Source organism: Hylobates moloch, unplaced genomic scaffold, assembly GCF_009828535.3.
Source record: "Hylobates moloch isolate HMO894 unplaced genomic scaffold, HMol_V3 SCAFFOLD_6, whole genome shotgun sequence".
NCBI lineage: Eukaryota > Metazoa > Chordata > Mammalia > Primates > Hylobatidae > Hylobates > Hylobates moloch.
Genome location: NW_026652281.1, coordinates 62,749,219 through 62,762,850, shown reverse-complemented (window position 1 = coordinate 62,762,850; position 13,632 = coordinate 62,749,219). Strand labels below are relative to the sequence as shown.

Genomic DNA, 13,632 nt, shown 5'->3' with positions numbered 1-13,632 from the left:
TATTTAATCTGTCATTAGGGCCTCTTAATAGACATTTTACTTCTGTGTAAATCAGGAACCAAAAATGTGATTGTCCTGCTTAGTCATTATACATCAAGTTTATCTGTTTAAACTCTTCTTTGCTTTATTTAGTAGAAAACTACCTTTAAGTTCTTAAAAACCATCTTGGTATGATTAAAATCCTAAACAGAGTAAATAAGACATATTTTATAAATTAATATAGATCTACTAATTCTTATGGCACGTATGTTTTTAAACTAATTAACTAATTAATTGGTAGCATGGGAGATTCTTCTCATGAAGTGGAGTTTATTTGGGTCATGTTAATTTCTATGCTGAAAAAGACAGACATAATTTTTTTCACATTCCTCCTTCTTAAAGTGTACTATAACATATTCCTCTTTTCTTTTAGACTCACAGTAAAAGCTGGCCACCAGTGAACAGTCACATACCTAAGAACATAGACAAGTCATTTGTTAAATGGTTTCCTTAGTTGATTAATTATATCTCTAAAGGCTGTGTTGGCATGCTTAACATAGCCAGGAATTAATTTATTTATAAAATTGAATATAGAAACAGTAATTGGATATAGAAAACAAAACTTTAATTCACCTGGTGATTTAATTTGTTCTTTCATATAGGCAGATAGTTCTAATTTTACATATATGTTTGTTTAATTCTTGTTTAAGATTTCAAGTGTATATATTTTTCTCTTTTTTTCTAAGAAGATATGGTAGAGTGCTTTCCCTCTTGGGATAGTAGTGTTTCAACAGGAACAGATTTTGTTGCTCCCATCAGTAAATATGCCAGGAAAATCAAACTAAATAGGAAATTATCTACAACACAAGAATTTTCTTGTCATTCCATCTCTGCATAAAGAAATAACTCTGGAGGATATAAGGCAGATGAATAGTGTGTCATTAATTTTGATATAATTACAGACTACATTTACCATAAAATCAAAGAGAAAAAGATAAATATTAACATGAATATATTACAGAACTGAGAGAGGACCTCTAATCCAATTATTCTTTAACATTTTTACTCTGACATAAAAGAATTACCTTTCTTCAATACTAGATTTCTCTAAATAATTACATTTATATCATTCCATTAAAAACCTGGAATACTATTTCAATTCTTTGTAATGCCATGAACCTTCCACTCTACCTTCTAGCCTAATGACTCATCACTATTTGAACATATCCTCCAGGTAAAGTTGGATTCAAAAATTTTGAATAAGCCATACTGTTTCTTAGTTTCATCAGTATGAGATAACCTTCGTTTTATTCCAACTTTATATCCATACCAATAATTTAAAGAAAGACTTGAAAGTAATCTCCGTTTTATTATTTCTCTTACTATGCTTTACTTTTTCCATTACAATTCGTAACTCATGGCTTGAAATTTCTTCATATATTTCATTCACTTCTATTAGAATTAGCTATTTGAATATTGTTTCCCACTATGCCAAATGAAGTGCAATATAGTTGAGGGCCACTCCTTGAGTCAATGAATGCTATGCAAATGGATTTCTATTAAAGGGAGCAAATTTAAAAAAAAATTCTATAGTCTAATTTGATGAATACATGCAATGAGGGAGGTGCTCTGGTACACATGAGTAATTTAATGCTACTTTGACATAGTTCCTGACTATAAGAGGTACCCAATGCTGTGATACACACACACACACAAACACACACACACACACTCAGAGCTTACACTAGAGTATAATATACTTAAAAATAGGGAGAGGCACAGTATTTAATGGTTCAAAACATCTCACTGTAGATGATTGACCAGGGTCATGGGGAAAGGTAAAAGTGTGACTGAATGAGAAAAAGAATGCTAATTTCTGTCTGATTGTACAAGCCAGACAAATAAGTTGACTAAGAAAGAGTGCAGGGATAGAGTTAGCCACTTACTTCCTGAAATATAGACATAATTCAATGATGTAGTTCTTCCTTCTACTTTAACTCAGGGTTTCTTGTGGCTAGAAAAATAAATGAATTAAGTCTTATTACAAAAGAAGGACATGTAAATTAAGACTACAAAGATATACATATCTATACCCACCATTAGCAGCAATAAAATGTCTAAGACATTGAGTGTAGGCAAAAGATTTAAAAATGGGTAATTCTTATTCATTAAAAATGATAGTGTAGATTGCTATAAACTCTTTAGAAATAATTTGGAGTTATCTTGAAAAGGTGAGCATTTACAAACTTTTAAAACAGATATTATATTCTTAAGTATATGACTTAGAAAAATTTTCTCTACTCACCAAGAGACACGTACAAAATATCTGACTGCACTTTTCACAAAGGATAAAAAATACACCAACCTGGAAATAAGGCAGTCATTCACTCACTTGAGGTGAGTTAGTGAATTTAATATTTGCACATAATGGAATACTTAAAGCATTGGAAATTAATGAACAACCTACTACAACAGTAACTTGGATGAGTTGTAGAAACATAGTGTTGAGTGAAATAAATAATGCAGAGCGTTACATGATGCCAGTTTTAAAAGCTTTAGACCAAGAAACACACAAAATATATTTTTTAGGAAAGCTAGATGTTTGAAAAAACATATATTTTAAATGCAAGTAAATCATGGATACAAAATTAAGATATATAGATATGTCTATATATAAATCATAGATATAGATACTTTGAGAAAGTAAGACATAGTAATAAAAATTAGGTCTAGGCTGCAAGAACCCTGAAATATTCTTATTCTTTTTATTATTCTGCTTCATATTTACATACTGGTTGAATAATTTATATTAATGTTGCAATTAGTTTAAAAGTGGATATCCAAAATATAAGGAAGTCTCTAAATAGACATTTTACATCTATGTAAATCAAAAACCCACAATAAAAATGAAAAGACTTGTTCAATAAAAAATAATAATAAAATTTTTATGCTAGAATTGTGATGTCTAGAGGCTCCTTGATAACAACAAAGAAAGAACAACTATATTCAATATCCTTTAAATATTAGAAGTACAAATTCTTCCAGATAACACTCACAACAATAACAACAACAAAACTGGGGGATTTATCTCCAGAAAACCTGCTCTAAAGAAATAAAAATTATTAAGGCAAATTTTTATTAAGAAGGAAACACAGACTTATAAGAATAGATGAAAGGAAACAAAGACTGAAGTATGAATTTAAAATAGAAATTTATGGCCAGGTGCCGTTGCTTACACCTGTAATCCCAGCATTTTGGGAGGCCGATGCCAATGGATTACGAGGTCAAGAGATTGAGACCATCCTGGCCAACACAGTGAAACCCCGTCTCTACTAAAAATACAAAATTTAGCAGGGCGTGGTGGCATGCGCCTGTAGTCCCAGCTACTCGGGAGGCTGAGGCAGGACAGTCACTTCAACCTGGGAGGCAGAGGTTGCAGTGAGCCGAGATCATACCACTGCATTCCAGCCTGGCGACGGAGTGAGACTCCATCTCAAAAAATAATAAATAAATAAATAAATAAATAAATAAATAAATAAATAAATATAAATAAATGAAATTTATTAAACATTGACAGTACCAGGCAAATAAAAAACATCTAGGGAATTCTGAATACTAACTAAAATGTATGAATACAATGATGCAAGGTATAAAAATTAAATGGAATTTGTGTATAAGATTTTAGGACTGTGGGGAATGTTTGAAAATAATATTTTTTATCAACTAAGTGAATAATCCATGTTGTAAATCTTGAATCATTATTTAAAGCACAACAAAACATGCATAAATAAATAAGTAAATTGAGGAAAAATGGACTGAGAGTATTTTATTCATCTAAAGGAAGGCAGGATGGGGTAAAACAAATTGAAAACTGATACATCAGCTGGGAAACAAATTATAAAATAACAGATATTGATGAATGGAAGAATATGTACCCCAAAATATGCCATGTGGGTATAAGAATTATTTTGGGCTAAAGGCACTTCCAAAGCAGCAAATGTAAAAATGTCATTCTAATCTCTTTTCAACCTGGAAAGAGGAGATAAAAATTCCCGTGTGTGAGATGCAGTCCCTGTACCAGAAGAAAAGAAATATTCTTGGCTGAACAGTCATGACCAAGAGAATTCTGTACAGACCTGGTTAAAACAATTATTATCTTCTTATATTGATATTTGTAATAAAATGTATTGAGAGATTGGGCTAATATCTCCTCAGGATATGATACTTATGTATTACTATTTTCATTTTATTGAAAATGTCTGGTCTGAGGAAGAACTGGATCTAGCTAGCCATCAGCTGTTTTCTGTGTTACAGAGTTATGCACCAGCTTATCAAAATATACAAATAGCAGTGGATCAAAGGGGAAACAGAATAGTTAAATTAATACAAGACTATGAAAATCTACGTAGTAGCTTTCCTGGGCAAATTAGATTAAAAAAAAAGTCTTCAACATGTCAAAAAGAACCTTTATTTACTTTAAAATCATATCATCTAATTACTCAATTCAGCAGTTTCCATGTACTTTTAAAATATCTACTCCTTTCAATTAAAAAAATTAAGACTAAAGAGATTGTACATACTCTACTATTCTAACGTTATGTACACTGTAAAACATGCAAATATCGATTTAAAAGGGTGAATTAAAATTGGAACAGAAATTACAGTAATTTCTCTCATCATCTCAATGATTAACTTGGTCATCATCTAGGCACCACTACATACTTCTTAGACACCACTGCACTAATCTGTAAATCATTAAAGCTTAAGAAAAAGTCAGGTTTTACATTGTATATCTTGGTCTCCAAATAGTTAAATGATTTTTAACTGTACAAAGTAATGAAGATATAAGAATTGATACTCGATATCATCCATTTCTCTTTACTTCTAGGTATTTTCTCCCCAATACATTGTTCTCAGAATTTCTGAAAGTTCACACCTTTTTACTTTTATAATTGAATACTCTCAATCCAAGAAAATTTTGTACATAATAATATATACAGTTAGAAGATTCAAAGTTATCTTGAGCACTTTTCTCCAAAAGCAGTTAATGTAGCCTGTGCTAGGTTATCACAGAGACCCAAGTCTTCATTGAGTCTACAGTCACTATGATAAAAGAGCAATAAGATTTCTATGTGTGGCATCTAAATAGTGTTATAGAAAACAGCCACAAAATTAATAATAAATCTCACATTTTAAGTTTTAGAAATAAAACAAGAAGACATTTATGCAGCCAACAGACATATGAAAAAATGTTCATCATCACTGGCCATCAAAGAAATGCAAATCAAAACCACAATGAGATACCATCTCACACCTGTTAGAATGGTGATCATTAAAAAGTCAGGAAACAACAGGTGCTGCAGAGGATGTGGAGAAATAGGAACACTTTTACACTGTTGGTGGGACTGTAAACTAATTCAACCATTGTGGAAGACAGTGTGGAGATTCCTCAAGGATCTAGAACCAGAAATATTGTTTGACCCAGCCATCCCATTACTGGGTATATACCCAAAGGATTATAAATCATGCTGCTATAAAGGCACATGCACACGTATGTTTATTGCAGCACTATTCACAGTAGCAAAGACTTGGAACCAACCCAAATGTCCATCAATGATAGACTGGATTAAGAAAATGTGGCACATATACACCATGGAATACTATGCAGCCATAAAAAAGGATGAGTTCTTGTCCTTTGTAGGGACATGGATGAAGCTGGAAACCATCATTCTCAGCAAACTATCACAAGAACAAAAAACCAAACACAGCATGTTCTCACTCATAGGTGGGAATTGAACAATGAGAACACTTGGACACAGGAAGGGGAACATCACACACCAGGGCCTGTTGTGGGGTGGAGGGACAGGGGAGGGAAAGCATTAGGAGATATACCCAATGTAAATGATGAGTTAATGGGTGTGGCACACCAACATGGCACATGTATGCATATGTAACAAACCCGCACATTGTGCATATGTACCCTAGAACTTAAAGTATAATAATAATAATAATAATAAAATAAACCAAGAATAAATATTTGCAGTGAAACAGCACAGGGCCTGTTATTTCATTTCTGATGGCAGTTTGCCTACTGATTCAAATTATGTGACTTTAGGTATTTCAGATTTTTAAAAAAATTAAAGAGGGGTCGAATTATTATACTGGTTTCTTTGAAATTAGGCATGCTACCATGTGCTGTGTGTTTAAATTCCTGTGCTCAATGTTTTGTGCTGAATCAGATGATAAATCAGAATGCACCCCTACTGCCTTTATGAATTTTATGGCAATGAATGATGTTATGAAGAATTTATGAGGGCAAAATCTTCACTAACTAAATAGTTACTGCCTTTTCCACAGGAATAAATCCTGTCTGAGACCAGAAGTATAAAGTTCTTGACACTATAGGATTCATAACTGACAGGCACTGTTCCAGGTTCTTAATCATAGAGGGATGTTTTCCTGTTGTAAATGTAAAAATGAGCCAGAATAAGAAAATTAACAGGGCTCCTCAAGTAATAAATCCAAATATCCTTTGACTGTATATGCACCACTCTGGAAGTAGACTTGGACTTTTTACTTACTGAGTAAACAGTGACATTTGAACTATTTACATACTATCTCTTTTATTTAGAAGTTTGCATATGCATTTAGTTGCAATTGACAAGATAGCTGCATTAAGCCCTGTAAAATTATATAATTGTATTAAAGTATCTGAGGTTTACACACACACACACACAAGCACTTTCATTCATTCAATCAATTTGATCATTTATACTCAGGAGGTGGGTAGTTCTCTTCCTTTGTTATTCAGTCAGATTAGGCAAATTCAGTGACTCATAGGATCATGGAATTTTATGTTCAATTTTTCTTAAAATCTTGTGAGTATACAGTAGTTCAGATAAAGGCCTTGCTATACAAACAGAGTCTATAGTTGCCCACTTTGAACAAGCATGATTTATTCAGCTGAATTAACACAGGCTCAGAGTGATATAACTTTTTAGGTACAGTTACTGAATAAGTCAATTTTAATGTTATTTGGCCACATGCTGAAAAGCTTACCAATAGTATTCTTCCATTCCAACTTCCGAATGTCATAAATATTGATTTAATGCAAACATTGGCTTCATTATTTACACTGTGCAATAATAACCTTGGACATGATTATGTTGAAAGTGTTGAGAATGTGTTTTAAAATATTTTCAAACTTAGTTTTAAAGAGGAAATATATGCACATGCAGTGAAATGTAAATCACCTTTCCACCACATCTCAGCCACTAGAAATGCCCTTTCCACTGATATTAGATTTGGGTGTAATTTGTTTACCAATTTCCATAGATGACCCATTTATATCCTAGGATATGCATAGGCATAATACATTTTTATTCAAATGATAACATAGTTTGTATACAAATGCTAATATAGTATACACAGTATTCTAAATCTCATCTTTTAAATTTACAGTCTTGATTTTATCTTGGAGATTGTTTCCTAACAAAACATATAGTTGGCACATTTTAATGGTTACTGACATTATGTTTAATAATGCTCTATTATTTACTAAAGTCACTTGATATTTTGCCTTTAGATAATTATCAGTGTTTTGAAAGTATTAACAGTGTTACCATTTACATGCTCAGTTCATAAATGTACACTCATTTCTAACAGTAGGTCATAAAGAATGTCACATTCTTAGATAGATATTGGCAATTGTATCCCATACTCTGAATCAGTTCGTAGACTGTCTCCTCAATTGTATGGATGAGTGGCAATTTTCCACACTTTATCCACTACTATCATCAAGTTGTTTCAGTTTTTTTAATTGAGTGCTGAATTACTTCAGATCATGTATCAGTTTTCCATACCACTACAGCTCTAGATGACAGAAATATATAGTGATTTTTAAGTCAGTCCTTCTTATACCAACCAGCTGACTATTGTTTTTTATTTTGGTGCTCAATTTTCTATTTATTTATTTATTCGAAATGGAGTCTTGCTTTGTCACCCAGGTTGGAGTGCAGTGGCGCGATCTTGGCTCACTGCAACTTCAGCCTCCCAGTTTTAATTGATTCTTCAACCTCAACCTTCCAAGTAGCTGGGATTACAGGTGCCCACCACCACACCTGGCTAATTTTTCTATTTTTAGTAGAGACGGGGTTTCACCATGTTGGGCAGCCTGGTCTCAAACTCCTAACCTCAAGTGATCTGCTCACCTAGGCCTCCTAAAGTGCTGGATGAGCCACCGCATCTGGCCAAGTGCTCATTTCATATTATATTTTAGACCTCTTGTACATATCTTTTGTACATTGTGGTGTGAGGGTCCAGTATTTATAAAGGGATAGTTTATTAACTTGGTGCAAAAAAGTAATTGCGATTTTTGCCATTGAAAGTAGTGGCAAAAACTGCAATTACTTTTGCACCAATTTAATATATTTTACATCTTCAAAACTAAATACATTAAAAAAATAGAAGTGAAAGTTCTCTATTTACATTCCAAATTCAATTGGCTGAATATCAAAATCAGAATCAAATATGTAGTTGTTTGAAATGTGTAATAGGTGTTAACACTGATGGCAAGCAGTCTTGGTTACTGCTAATGCTAAGAGAAACTTAACACAGTTAGAGTTAATTTGAACCATTCTCCTCCATTATCAGATTGTTCCAAGCATCTTTACATAAAATATTTTATATTTGGTTTTTGTATTTGCCTAATTTTACAATAAATCCTATCTCAGTGAAACATTTTTAAAGCCATCTGTGGTGAATGCGGAAGATAGAAAAAGGTAATAGAGGAAAAGAGGATGTTGTTATGCATGCAAATAATTTGTTCATTAATAATAATATCAACCATTTAGTGATTGGAAAATAATGTTTAAAGTGGTTTATAAACTAATATGATTGTAGTTTGTTGCTTATTTGCACATAGTTTATATGTTTTAGTTTGGGAATTTGAGTTTTGAATGTACTTATTCTAGTTGGAAAGAACTTGAGAATTTTTAAGAGTATATTATTGTCTTCAAGTCAATGAAGACCCCCATAAATCTTCACATAACATACAAGCAGTTACCACTTTGATAGCCAAACTCAGAGACAAGGGCCAGTGGCTCTACTCCATTGAAATAATTGTTCTCAGATACTCAGACCAAATAATTATGGTCTAAATAAATGTGGCCTGAAGACATCTTGGAAATACAGTATTATCAAGAGTCCCCCAAGTTTTACTACAACTCACATCTGTGGTGTTTGCATTAATATCATATCTAAAATCAATCTCCGTAATTTCAAACAAAATAACTACGTGATTGGTGAAAAATATCCAACAGACACATGTAAAAGTATATACTTTCTTTAATGAAACAGGACACAGCCTTATGAAGAGAGTAATATAATTCAGGAGAATAGAAGAACTTGTCACCAAAGGGTTGTAGAGTTGATGATACCCTTGCATCAGGAGCAGCAACTACCACCCTTAACCATTCTCATGGGAGTTCTGGTCCATCCTGCCATGCTCCTTACTCTCACACCCATTTCACTAGTGCATACATGTGAGTGTGTGTGAGTATGGAGATGCTGCTTATATATCCATCTGGCAAATAACTGGAGCAAACCATTCTCAGTATATTATTATTTACTGTAAGACTCACTAAATTCAATTCATTAAGAAATCTAATTAAGCACCAATAGTCAAATGTATACAGTTTTTAAAAGCAGCAGCGTAAATACTTTTTCATGTATTGGATGAAGAATGCCAGACTAACTGGTTATTGTTTTAATATGATAAGATAGTGTATTTGAATTACTAATAAATATTTTTTATCTTTTTTAACACATGACTCATCATTCCTATTAAGAGGCGTATAATGCACTTTCTGCTCATTGCCTTGAGTAAGATATAGCAAAATAAAATACAGTAGCCAAGTAGTTGCCACTATTCCACTTGATTTTTGAGTTACAAATTTATAAACTTTAAGAAACTGAAATATCTTATGTTAAGATAGAAATATAAACATTTGGGGCCGGGCGCGGTGGCTCACGCTTGTTATCCCAGCACTTTGGGAGGCCGAGGTGGGTGGATCACGAGGTCAGGAGATCGAGACCACGGTGAAACCCCATCTCTACTAAAAATGCAAAAAATTAGCCGGGCGTGGTGGCGGGCGCCTGTAGTCCCAGCTACTCGGAGAGGCTGAGGCAGGAGAATGGCGTGAACCCGGGAGGCGGAGCTTGCAGTGAGCCGAGATTGCGCCACTGCACTCCAGCCTGGGCGACAGAGCAAGACTCTGTCTCAAAAAAAAAAGAAATATAAACATTTGGATTAATGGAGATGATAAAGAGCAATGCTTATGTCTCCTGAGGTTTGAAAAGGTTTCCTGATTTTTTAATGATGGCCATTCTAACTGGTGTGAGATGGTATCTCACTGTGGTTTTGATTTGCATTTCTCTGATGGCCAGTGATGATGAGCATTTCTTCATGTGTTTTCTGGCTGCATAAATGTCTTCTTTTGAGAAGTGTCTGTTCATGTCCTTTGCCCACTTTTTGATGGGGTTGTTTGTTTTTTTCTTGTAAATTTGTTTGAGTTCATTGTAGATTCTGGATATTAGCCCTTTGTCAGATGAGTAGGTTGCAAAAATTTTCTCCCATTCTGTAGGTTGCCTGTTCACTCTGATGGTAGTTTCTTTTGCTGTGCAGAAGCTCTTTAGTTTAATGAGATCCCATTTGTCAATTTTGGCTTTTGTTGCCATTGCTTTTGGTGTTTCAGGAAACAACAGCTGCTGGAGAGGATGTGGAGAAATAGGAACACTTTTACACTGTTGGTGGGACTGTAAACTAGTTCAACCATTGTGGAAGTCAGTGTGGCGATTCCTCAGGGATCTAGAACTAGAAATACCATTTGACCCAGCCATCCCATTACTGGGTATATACCCAAAGGAGTATAAATCATGCTGCTATAAAGACACATGCACACGTATGTTTATTGCGGCACTATTCACAATAGCAAAGACTTGGAACCAACCCAAATGTCCAACAACAATAGACTGGATTAAGAAAATGTGGCACATATACACCATGGAATACTATGCAGCCATAAAAAATGATGAGTTCGTGTCCTTTGTAGGGACATGGATGAAACTGGAAACCATCATTCTCAGTAAACTATCGCAAGGACAAAAAACCAAACACCGCATGTTCTCACTCATAGGTGGGAATTGAACAATGAGAACCCATGGACACAGGAAGGGGAACATCACATTCCGGGTACTGTTGTGGGGTGGGGGGTGGGGGGGCGGGGACAGCATTAGGAGATATACCTAATGCTAAATGACGAGCTAATGGGTGCAGGAAATCAACATGGCACATGGATACATATGTAACAAACCTGCACATTGTGCACATGTACCCTAAAACCTAAAGTATAATAAAAAAAAAAAAAAAAAGAAAAGGTTTCCTGCACTAAGGAAGTGGGCATGTCATAAGAGAAGCAAAGAATACTATTAGTGGGTCTGTATTAGTCAGGGTTCTCTAGAGGGACAGAACTAATGGATATATATATATACACACACACACACACACATATATATCATATTAGAAGGGGAGTTTATATATATTAGAAGGGGAGTTTATTAAATATTAACTCACATGATTACGAGGTCTCACAATAGGCCGTCTGCAAGCTGAGGAGCAAGGATAAACAGTCCGACTCCCAAAACTGAAGAACTTGGAATCCGTTGTTCAAGGGTAGGAAGCATCCAGCATGGCAGAAAGATGAAGGCTGAGAGGCTAGGCCAGTCTCTCTTTTCATGTTTTTTTTCTGCCCAATTTATATTTCAGCTGATTAGATGGTGCCTACCCAGATTAAGGGTGGGTCTGCCTTTCCTGGGCCACTGACTTAAATGTAAACCTCCTTTGGCAACACCCTCACAAACACACCCAGAATCAATACTCTGCATCCTTAAATTCAATCAAGCTGACAGTATTAACCATCACAAGTCCACCCCTTGTCAACCTGAATGCATACACATCTCCTGAGATCATATATAATCTTCAAACAAAGACAATAATAAGGTCATAATTACACCTAACATAATACAACTATCCTTTGTACAAGTGTAATACAATAATCCCTAACTCAAATGCTATTACATAAAGTTAACAATACTTAAAAGCTGATAGGAAGTCAATAAGTCTTATGTCACATGATAAAGGAAAAAGGAAATAAAATGAAGATGTTTTTGTTAATACAAGGGTATACATCAATGTTTTTCACAAAAAAAATGCATACATACATGTTTTTAACAAAAGAAGAAGGAAACACTCATGATAATTACAGTCCTTGTTTCTGCAGCTGGTCATGTGGTTGTAGCTCGTATTGATGACTACCTACCTCTACTACCCATTCTATATTCCCTTTGCCTTCAGCAAGCACATCAGCAGGTCATGTGTTTGTTTTTTTTTCTTTCTTTCTTCCCTTCTTTTTTTTTTTCTGGTGGAGTGACACAAACATTCATTCCTGAAGGGTCTGGGCCATTTGTAGTCCTGCCTGGATTGAGCTGTTGTAGTTTCCCATTGACCTTAATCACAGAGCATGGTAATACTAAGAGATGCCCTAATGGATCTCCGGTATTCCATGCATACTCTTCCTTACCTCCATTGTGGAGTAGTAGACCGATTTCAATTTGATCGTCCGGGTCAATCACCCCAGCCAACCCTGTAACTCTCTTCTTAGCCTATTGACTTAAATGTAGAAGCCCAAAGTGTCTAGGTGGCAATCTTAACTTCCAGTTTAATGGAATGGTTGTTGTGTCTCCTGGTGGCAGCTTTCCTCTCTCTGGAACAAAGACTTCTAGCTAGGCCAGCAGAATGTAATGTCACAGGAACAGGAAACAAAAATTTTGCTATTGGAACAGTAGGGGTGATGGCGAGTGGTGCCACTTCTGCTTCCACCCTCGATTCCTGGACCTGTGAATCCTGGCTGTGGGAGAATCTGTACCATATCATTAGACGCTTATTCAGAGCATACATGGCCTTCTGGAGAGCTTTGCCCCAGCCCTGCAAAGAATTGTCACCTAGTTGGCATGGTAATTGTGACTTCAAAAGACCATTCCATTATTCTGTCAATCCAGCTGCTTCAGGTTGATGGGGAGTAAGGTAAGATCAGTGAATTCCATGAGCTTGAGCCCACTGCTGCACTTCTTTAGCTGTAAAGTGAGTGCCTTGGTCAGAGGCAATGCTATGTGGAATACCATGACAGTGGATAAGGCATTCCATGAGTCCATGGATGGTAGTCTTGGCAGAAGCATTGTGTGCAGAATAGGCAAATCCATTTCCAGAGTAAGTGTCTATTCCAGTGAAGACAAACCTCTACTCTTTCCATGATAGAAGAGGTCCAATATAATCCACCTGGTGGCAGGTGGCTGATCACCCCAAGGAATGGTGCCATACCGAGGGCTCAGTGTTGGTCTCTGCTGCTGGCAAACTGGGCACTCAGCAGTGACCATAGCCAGTTCAGCCTTGGGGAGTGGAAGTCCATGGTGCCTAGCCCATACATATCCTCCATCCCTGCCACCACTGTTACTTTGTTCATGGGCCCATTGGGCGACGGCAGAAGTGGCTGCAGAAAGAGGCTGAGTGGTGTCCACAGAACGGATCATCCTGTCACT

General features: G+C 35.4%; 1 long non-coding RNA gene across 1 annotated transcript; it reads right to left on the bottom strand.

The window, feature by feature from the left end:
- Positions 1-316: 316 nt before the first annotated feature.
- On the bottom strand, positions 317-12,928 carry LOC131383645 (uncharacterized). Its single transcript, XR_009213813.1, has 3 exons — positions 12,618-12,928; positions 1,926-1,993; positions 317-452 (listed from the first exon to the last, which is right to left on the bottom strand). It is a non-coding gene; the product is annotated as an uncharacterized LOC131383645 (long non-coding RNA).
- Positions 12,929-13,632: the final 704 nt, after the last annotated feature.